This window comes from Maylandia zebra, linkage group LG16 (genome assembly GCF_041146795.1).
Source record: "Maylandia zebra isolate NMK-2024a linkage group LG16, Mzebra_GT3a, whole genome shotgun sequence".
In the NCBI taxonomy this organism is placed as follows: domain Eukaryota; kingdom Metazoa; phylum Chordata; class Actinopteri; order Cichliformes; family Cichlidae; genus Maylandia; species Maylandia zebra.
Genome location: NC_135182.1, coordinates 16,263,496 through 16,274,155, shown reverse-complemented (window position 1 = coordinate 16,274,155; position 10,660 = coordinate 16,263,496).

Below are 10,660 nucleotides of genomic sequence, written 5' to 3'. Positions count from 1 at the left end.
TCATAATCATTATAAGAGCCTCTAAACTTCTCGCCACATCTGTATGAAACTCCTGGCACCATTTTTGGTGATCCCAGCATCTGTTGACAAATTTGGGGCGGACATCATAGTAATTTAACCTTAGTTATGGTTCATACTAGGTTTTGCAATATTATTTTATAATTTTACACATTTGACTTTCTTATATATTTCATTACTTTACTATCACTTACCACACTTTATAATTTTATCAAAACATTTCTTTCTTATAGCATTTTGTGAGCTGATTTTGGTCCAACTGTAATTATTACAAAAGGACATCTTAACTGTATAATCAGTGTGTTGTTTATACAGTTAAGATGTCCACAACCAACAATGAAAAGAATAAAAATAAACCTTTGAACCTCTCAAGGCGCACCCTTGTAGTTTGATCAGGTGCTTGTCGGTTTACAGAACTTCTCTGAATGGCTGACACCCTTACCAAACGCCGGGTAACTTTACAGTTCTTAATCATACTTGCCCCTTAAAAACCCTCAATAAAATCTGAAATTCAAGTTGGTCTCAGCTGCTCTCCACTCTGGATTCTTTAATAATTGAGATTTCAGCGGTGACTCTGTCTGATCTCAGTTGCCACGCACTCGCCTTCTCCATACTTTGCTCGGACATAAGCGCTCTTTCAGACTCATTGAGTCTACCTGCAGGTTTCCTGGAATCAAAATGAAAGTAGAGAACAAAAATCACTCAAGAAATCTCATCCTCGTCACCAAGATTGTTGTGGAAAAATACACTGAGCATCGACCCAAACTGACTCAGATTTATCGAAAGAAACTTCAAACCTCTGCAAAAGGATCAACACAGCACCAACGGGGTTCGTACCAGCACTGACAAACAGGCAAAATAATAACAGCTCCTCTATAGCCATACAGATACAGTGAAAATGAAAGTGTTTTTGAATTTTATTTTCTGTAAATCATTTGATTTATTTAATAAATTAAATATTATATTTTAGAGGCCGTTCTAATCTGATATTCCATTCTAGGCAAATTGACAGCAAATAAAACTAAGTACACTTTTAAAACTTTTTTTTAAATTCATTTTTATTTGAATTCAATTCAATTTTATTTATATAGCGCCTAATCACAACAACAGTTGCCTCAAGGCGCTTTCTATTGTAAGGTAGACCCTACAATAGTACAGAACCCAACAATCATATGACCCCCTGTGAGCAAGCACTTTGGCGACAGTGGGAAGGAAAAACTCCCTTTTAACAGGAAGAAACCTCCAGCAGAACCAGGCTCAGGGAGGGGCGGCCATCTGCTGCGACCGGTTGGGGTGAGAGAAGGAAGACGGAATAAAGGACAGAAAAATGCTATAATGTAATGTGGTGAAATTATTATCAACCAGGTGGTTCATGAGACAATTATTTTAAAGTAGTCTGGTTTTAACATTAACAATGAAGAATTATAATAAAAATGTAATGCATCTAGGCTACGTCCACATGTACCCAGGTATTTTTGAAAACGCAGCTTTTTAGATGCAGGTGTCAGGTAAACTTTAACGTGTTCGTGAGAAAACCCTAGAGAAGAAATTAGGTCTCTTCAATGGGGCATTTCTTTTGAAACTTTTGACAATCACGTTGTCAATATTGTCTTGGCCATTAAACATTAACTCCAGGACAGTGTTTGGATTTTTCCACTTTTGCCGGAGTTCATTGTACACTTTCACACTGACTTCTTCAGTGTTCTCTAAGGACATTTTAAGCTTTTGGGACAAAATTTTAGCCCAAATCCTGTGGGTAAACCTGTTCATGATGGCTTTATCTGCCCCTGGAGGCAATTTCCTTGCCTCATTTGCGTTGCTTATAGCGTGCAGAACCAAATCTTTAGTGAAGCTTTCAACAACTTTTACGTACTCTTCTCGGTTTTTATATATAGTGAGTACTCTTTTTGGTAAGGCCAACAGGTGTTTTGTAAATGTTGGGACAGTAATATCGTCAAGCTGTTCCCTCAGACATAAAATCAAATACTTCTCCTTGCAGTTATGTGCTTTGCAAAGATTGGTGAAAATGTCCTTGTTGATATTGGTCAGCGTTTTTGGAGATAGATCCAAATCTTTCTCGTCAATCTGAGGCCAGATTTTTTCAAGCAGACGATCGCTGTTGGAGTCCAGAGTCGAGCACCGTGTGAAGTCCTTGTATTTAGACGAGGCTTTGCTTGTGGCCTCTGAAACTACCAACTGAATAACTTTATAAACACAAATCTTTTCTTCAGACAGATAATCAGATGCCAGAGTGACATCATAAGAACCAATATCTGAATCACCATTACCGACTGACACATGTATAGCATTCTTCACAGGCTTTTCCAGGGGGGAAGCTTCTATGTTGTCCAAGTCTTTTGAGTAGTTTTCCTTCAAACAGCTCTTCTTCGGTTCTACTGTGGCTGCGGTGAGGGTTTGAGGAGGAAACATCTGGGATGACACAGACGCTTCTTCCTCAGATGACTCACAGCTGAAACCTATTAAAATATCTGGATATACGCAAGGTGGTGCAGGTACACGATGCAGTGTTAGAATTTCTCTGTTTTCACTGTCATCTGTGGATGTTTCATCAAGACTGCTCTCCTCTGCAGTCAAATGCAGCTTGAGGTTTTTTGAGTCTGAAGAGTCCTCCAGTCCTGGAGTTTCTGTTTCTTCTTTATCACAGTGGTCATCTACAGAAATTTCTTTCAGGATGCTGTCCTTTGCTCCTGTTTCTTCTGTTTGCTCAGGGGACTCTGTGTGCACTGAGTGAAGAGAAGGCTCATTATTCTGCGTGGACACTGCATCTCCCTTCTCCACGGTTGTGTCCATTGCGTCCTCTAACATGGAACAAAGTTTCAACATGTCTTTCAGCAAAGTGGAAGGCAGCTCAGTGTTGCAGTACTCTGGGTTGAACTGCAGAGATTGCCACTGTGGTACAATTGTACCAAAAAAGTGGTCACTTAAGGACTTCCATGTTTCCACTGAGGTGTTACTGTGTGGAGTTGTCATGTTTAAGTTTGTATTACTATTTCTCTGACTCTGAAATGTAGAAGAGGAAATAAATTGTTGGCTGGTTGGAGTTGGACTAGGCATGTGTGCTCTTTGTAAACCAAATGCTTGAGAGTCTGGACGGCTCCTTTATATAGGTTTAAGCCCCGCCCACGTTCGGCTGCAGCCACTGTGACGTCATCGACTTTCCTTTGAAGTTGAACCTTCAAAGGTTTGGGGGCGGGGTTTAAGCTAATCTCTGACACAGCTGCATGACATTTAAATGGCATAAACTATTAATTTAAATTACCCATTGTAAATGTTGTTCTTAAAGCAGACTGGTTAATAATAATTTCACCACATGATATTTTCAAATTATTTTGTATTTGCTTAAATAAATGCATAATTCAAAGACTGTAATTTTTCATTGTATATCAAATTACAGTTGGACATTTTAGGTGTTCCCTAAATTTTAATGTAGGCATCAGGAAATAGATATTTTTTATTTTGCTTCTTTTTATTCAGATTCAAGCTGAGTACGATTAAAAGTTGTTGGGGTTTGTTTTTACTTAGACTGAAGTTTGTATTCCTATCTACTGATATTAATTCATTGTTATCTTAATATAGCTTAAGGTGGGGTGCATGCATACCCATATGGAAACGATATATATATACATCTTATAAAGTCTGTATCTGTCTTGTGTGAAACTTGTATGAAAAGCATACAAGAGTGAAAACAGATATAAGATCCCTTGAAAAATTACATACATGAAACTTGTATATTTTGGATACTTACTAAAACAATATATGAAAGTAATGAGAAAGTGGCCACCTTCATGAGTGAATCGCATAAGCCTTATATGATTCACTATATGAAGTAGGCCACATCTTATGCAAGTCTTTTATAAGTTTTTTCTATTTCTTTTCCATATGGGTATACTTGAGCTTGTATGTATACTTTTTACCCTGTGTGAATAAATTCAAACTTCTGCACCCAATTCTTCCTTTTTAAAGTCATTAAAATGTATACTGTAAAGTTAGAGAAATCATTAAAAGCCCCAAACTACAATATAATATTCATAATCATTATAAGAGCCTCTAAGCTTCTCGCCACATCTGTATGAAACTCCTGGCACCATTTTTGGTGATCCCAGCATCTGTTGACAAATTTGGGGCAGACATCATAGTAATTTAACCTTAGTTATGGTTCATACTAGGTTTTGCAATATTATTTTATAATTTTACACATTTGACTTTCTTATATATTTCATTACTTTACTATCACTTACCACACTTTATAATTTTATCAAAACATTTCTTTCTTATAGCATTTTGTGAGCTGATTTTGGTCCAACTGTAATTATTACAAAAGGACATCTTAACTGTATAATCAGTGTGTTGTTTATACAGTTAAGATGTCCACAACCAACAATGAAAAGAATAAAAATAAACCTTTGAACCTCTCAAGGCGCACCCTTGTAGTTTGATCAGGTGCTTGTCGGTTTACAGAACTTCTCTGAATGGCTGACACCCTTACCAAACGCCGGGTAAGTTTACATTTCTTAATCATACTTGCCCCTTAAAAACCCTCAATAAAATCTGAAATTCAAGTTGGTCTCAGCCGCTCTCCACTCTGGATTCTTTATTAATTGAGATTTCAGCGGTGACTCTGTCTGATCTCAGTTGCCACGCACTCGCCTTCTCCATACTTTGCTCGGACATAAGCGCTCTTTCAGACTCATTGAGTCTACCTGCAGGTTTCCTGGAATCAAAATGAAAGTAGAGAACAAAAATCACTCAAGAAATCTCATCCTCGTCACCAAGATTGTTGTGGAAAAATACACTGAGCATCGACCCAAACTGACTCAGATTTATCGAAAGAAACTTCAAACCTCTGCAAAAGGATCAACACAGCACCAACGGGGTTCGTACCAGCACTGACAAACAGGCAAAATAATAACAGCTCCTCTATAGCCATACAGATACAGTGAAAATGAAAGTGTTTTTGAATTTTATTTTCTGTAAATCATTTGATTTATTTAATAAATTAAATATTATATTTTAGAGGCCGTTCTAATCTGATATTCCATTCTAGGCAAATTGACAGCAAATAAAACTAAGTACACTTTTAAAACTTTTTTTTATTATTCATTTTTATTTGAATTCAATTCAATTTTATTTATATAGCGCCTAATCACAACAACAGTTGCCTCAAGGCGCTTTCTATTGTAAGGTAGACCCTACAATAGTACAGAACCCAACAATCATATGACCCCCTGTGAGCAAGCACTTTGGCGACAGTGGGAAGGAAAAACTCCCTTTTAACAGGAAGAAACCTCCAGCAGAACCAGGCTCAGGGAGGGGCGGCCATCTGCTGCGACCGGTTGGGGTGAGAGAAGGAAGACGGAATAAAGGACAGAAAAATGCTATAATGTAATGTGGTGAAATTATTATCAACCAGGTGGTTCATGAGACAATTATTTTAAAGTAGTCTGGTTTTAACATTAACAATGAAGAATTATAATAAAAATGTAATGCATCTAGGCTACGTCCACATGTACCCAGGTATTTTTGAAAACGCAGCTTTTTAGATGCAGGTGTCAGGTAAACTTTAACGTGCTCGTGAGAAAACCCTAGAGAAGAAATTAGGTCTCTTCAATGGGGCATTTCTTTTGAAACTTTTGACAATCACGTTGTCAATATTGTCTTGGCCATTAAACATTAACTCCAGGACAGTGTTTGGATTTTTCCACTTTTGCCGGAGTTCATTGTACACTTTCACACTGACTTCTTCAGTGTTCTCTAAGGACATTTTAAGCTTTTGGGACAAAATTTTAGCCCAAATCCTGTGGGTAAACCTGTTCATGATGGCTTTATCTGCCCCTGGAGGCAATTTCCTTGCCTCATTTGCGTTGCTTATAGCGTGCAGAACCAAATCTTTAGTGAAGCTTTCAACAACTTTTACGTACTCTTCTCGGTTTTTATATATAGTGAGTACTCTTTTTGGTAAGGCCAACAGGTGTTTTGTAAATGTTGGGACAGTAATATCGTCAAGCTGTTCCCTCAGACATAAAATCAAATACTTCTCCTTGCAGTTATGTGCTTTGCAAAGATTGGTGAAAATGTCCTTGTTGATATTGGTCAGCGTTTTTGGAGATAGATCCAAATCCCTCTCGTCAATCTGAGGCCAGATTTTTTCAAGCAGACGATCGCTGATAGAGTCGGAGTTGTGGCACCGTGTGAAGTCCTTGTATTTAGACGAAGCTTTGCTTGTGGCCTCTGAAACTACCAACTGAATAACTTTGTAAACACAAATCTTTTCTTCAGACAGATAATCAGATGCCAGAGTGACATCATAAGAACCAATATCTGAATCACCATTACCGACTGACACATGTATAGCATTCTTCACAGGCTTTTCCAGGGGGGAAGCTTCTATGTTGTCCAAGTCTTTTGAGTAGTTTTCCTTCAAACAGCTCTTCTTCGGTTCTACTGTGGCTGCGGTGAGGGTTTGAGGAGGAAACATCTGGGATGACACAGACGCTTCTTCCTCAGATGACTCACAGCTGAAACCTATTAAAATATCTGGATATACGCAAGGTGGTGCAGGTACACGATGCAGTGTTAGAATTTCTCTGTTTTCACTGTCATCTGTGGATGTTTCATCAAGACTGCTCTCCTCTGCAGTCAAATGCAGCTTGAGGTTTTTTGAGTCTGAAGAGTCCTCCAGTCCTGGAGTTTCTGTTTCTTCTTTATCACAGTGGTCATCTACAGAAATTTCTTTCAGGATGCTGTCCTTTGCTCCTGTTTCTTCTGTTTGCTCAGGGGACTCTGTGTGCACTGAGTGAAGAGAAGGCTCATTATTCTGCGTGGACACTGCATCTCCCTTCTCCACGGTTGTGTCCATTGCGTCCTCTAACATGGAACAAAGTTTCAACATGTCTTTCAGCAAAGTGGAAGGCAGCTCAGTGTTGCAGTACTCTGGGTTGAACTGCAGAGATTGCCACTGTGGTACAATTGTACCAAAAAAGTGGTCACTTAAGGACTTCCATGTTTCCACTGAGGTGTTACTGTGTGGAGTTGTCATGTTTAAGTTTGTATTACTATTTCTCTGACTCTGAAATGTAGAAGAGGAAATAAATTGTTGGCTGGTTGGAGTTGGACTAGGCATGTGTGCTCTTTGTAAACCAAATGCTTGAGAGTCTGGACGGCTCCTTTATATAGGTTTAAGCCCCGCCCACGTTCGGCTGCAGCCACTGTGACGTCATCGACTTTCCTTTGAAGTTGAACCTTCAAAGGTTTGGGGGCGGGGTTTAAGCTAATCTCTGACACAGCTGCATGACATTTAAATGGCATAAACTATTAATTTAAATTACCCATTGTAAATGTTGTTCTTAAAGCAGACTGGTTAATAATAATTTCACCACATGATATTTTCAAATTATTTTGTATTTGCTTAAATAAATGCATAATTCAAAGACTGTAATTTTTCATTGTATATCAAATTACAGTTGGACATTTTAGGTGTTCCCTAAATTTTAATGTAGGCATCAGGAAATAGATATTTTTTATTTTGCTTCTTTTTATTCAGATTCAAGCTGAGTACGATTAAAAGTTGTTGGGGTTTGTTTTTACTTAGACTGAAGTTTGTATTCCTATCTACTGATATTAATTCATTGTTATCTTAATATAGCTTAAGGTGGGGTGCATGCATACCCATATGGAAACGATATATATATACATCTTATAAAGTCTGTATCTGTCTTGTGTGAAACTTGTATGAAAAGCATACAAGAGTGAAAACAGATATAAGATCCCTTGAAAAATTATATACATGAAACTTGTATATTTTGGATACTTACTAAAACAATATATGAAAGTAATGAGAAAGTGGCCACCTTCATGAGTGAATCGCATAAGCCTTATATGATTCACTATATGAAGTAGGCCACATCTTATGCAAGTCTTTTATAAGTTTTTTCTATTTCTTTTCCATATGGGTATACTTGAGCTTGTATGTATACTTTTTACCCTGTGTGAATAAATTCAAACTTCTGCACCCAATTCTTCCTTTTTAAAGTCATTAAAATGTATACTGTAAAGTTAGAGAAATCATTAAAAGCCCCAAACTACAATATAATATTCATAATCATTATAAGAGCCTCTAAGCTTCTCGCCACATCTGTATGAAACTCCTGGCACCATTTTTGGTGATCCCAGCATCTGTTGACAAATTTGGTGCAGACATCATAGTAATTTAACCTTAGTTATGGTTCATACTAGGTTTTGCAATATTATTTTATAATTTTACACATTTGACTTTCTTATATATTTCATTACTTTACTATCACTTACCACACTTTATAATTTTATCAAAACATTTCTTTCTTATAGCATTTTGTGAGCTGATTTTGGTCCAACTGTAATTATTACAAAAGGACATCTTAACTGTATAATCAGTGTGTTGTTTATACAGTTAAGATGTCCACAACCAACAATGAAAAGAATAAAAATAAACCTTTGAACCTCTCAAGGCGCACCCTTGTAGTTTGATCAGGTGCTTGTCGGTTTACAGAACTTCTCTGAATGGCTGACACCCTTACCAAACGCCGGGTAACTTTACAGTTCTTAATCATACTTGCCCCTTAAAAACCCTCAATAAAATCTGAAATTCAAGTTGGTCTCAGCTGCTCTCCACTCTGGATTCTTTAATAATTGAGATTTCAGCGGTGACTCTGTCTGATCTCAGTTGCCACGCACTCGCCTTCTCCATACTTTGCTCGGACATAAGCGCTCTTTCAGACTCATTGAGTCTACCTGCAGGTTTCCTGGAATCAAAATGAAAGTAGAGAACAAAAATCACTCAAGAAATCTCATCCTCGTCACCAAGATTGTTGTGGAAAAATACACTGAGCATCGACCCAAACTGACTCAGATTTATCGAAAGAAACTTCAAACCTCTGCAAAAGGATCAACACAGCACCAACGGGGTTCGTACCAGCACTGACAAACAGGCAAAATAATAACAGCTCCTCTATAGCCATACAGATACAGTGAAAATGAAAGTGTTTTTGAATTTTATTTTCTGTAACTCATTTGATTTATTTAATAAATTAAATATTATATTTTAGAGGCCGTTCTAATCTGATATTCCATTCTAGGCAAATTGACAGCAAATAAAACTAAGTACACTTTTAAAACTTTTTTTTAAATTCATTTTTATTTGAATTCAATTCAATTTTATTTATATAGCGCCTAATCACAACAACAGTTGCCTCAAGGCGCTTTCTATTGTAAGGTAGACCCTACAATAGTACAGAACCCAACAATCATATGACCCCCTGTGAGCAAGCACTTTGGCGACAGTGGGAAGGAAAAACTCCCTTTTAACAGGAAGAAACCTCCAGCAGAACCAGGCTCAGGGAGGGGCGGCCATCTGCTGCGACCGGTTGGGGTGAGAGAAGGAAGACGGAATAAAGGACAGAAAAATGCTATAATGTAATGTGGTGAAATTATTATCAACCAGGTGGTTCATGAGACAATTATTTTAAAGTAGTCTGGTTTTAACATTAACAATGAAGAATTATAATAAAAATGTAATGCATCTAGGCTACGTCCACATGTACCCAGGTATTTTTGAAAACGCAGCTTTTTAGATGCAGGTGTCAGGTAAACTTTAACGTGCTCGTGAGAAAACCCTAGAGAAGAAATTAGGTCTCTTCAATGGGGCATTTCTTTTGAAACTTTTGACAATCACGTTGTCAATATTGTCTTGGCCATTAAACATTAACTCCAGGACAGTGTTTGGATTTTTCCACTTTTGCCGGAGTTCATTGTACACTTTCACACTGACTTCTTCAGTGTTCTCTAAGGACATTTTAAGCTTTTGGGACAAAATTTTAGCCCAAATCCTGTGGGTAAACCTGTTCATGATGGCTTTATCTGCCCCTGGAGGCAATTTCCTTGCCTCATTTGCGTTGCTTATAGCGTGCAGAACCAAATCTTTAGTGAAGCTTTCAACAACTTTTACGTACTCTTCTCGGTTTTTATATATAGTGAGTACTCTTTTTGGTAAGGCCAACAGGTGTTTTGTAAATGTTGGGACAGTAATATCGTCAAGCTGTTCCCTCAGACATAAAATCAAATACTTCTCCTTGCAGTTATGTGCTTTGCAAAGATTGGTGAAAATGTCCTTGTTGATATTGGTCAGCGTTTTTGGAGATAGATCCAAATCCCTCTCGTCAATCTGAGGCCAGATTTTTTCAAGCAGACGATCGCTGTTGGAGTCCAGAGTCGAGCACCGTGTGAAGTCCTTGTATTTAGACGAGGCTTTGCTTGTGGCCTCTGAAACTACCAACTGAATAACTTTATAAACACAAATCTTTTCTTCAGACAGATAATCAGATGCCAGAGTGACATCATAAGAACCAATATCTGAATCACCATTACCGACTGACACATGTATAGCATTCTTCACAGGCTTTTCCAGGGGGGAAGCTTCTATGTTGTCCAAGTCTTTTGAGTAGTTTTCCTTCAAACAGCTCTTCTTCGGTTCTACTGTGGCTGCGGTGAGGGTTTGAGGAGGAAACATCTGGGATGACACAGACGCTTCTTCCTCAGATGACTCACAGCTGAAACCTATTAAAATATCTGGATATACGCAAGGTGGTGC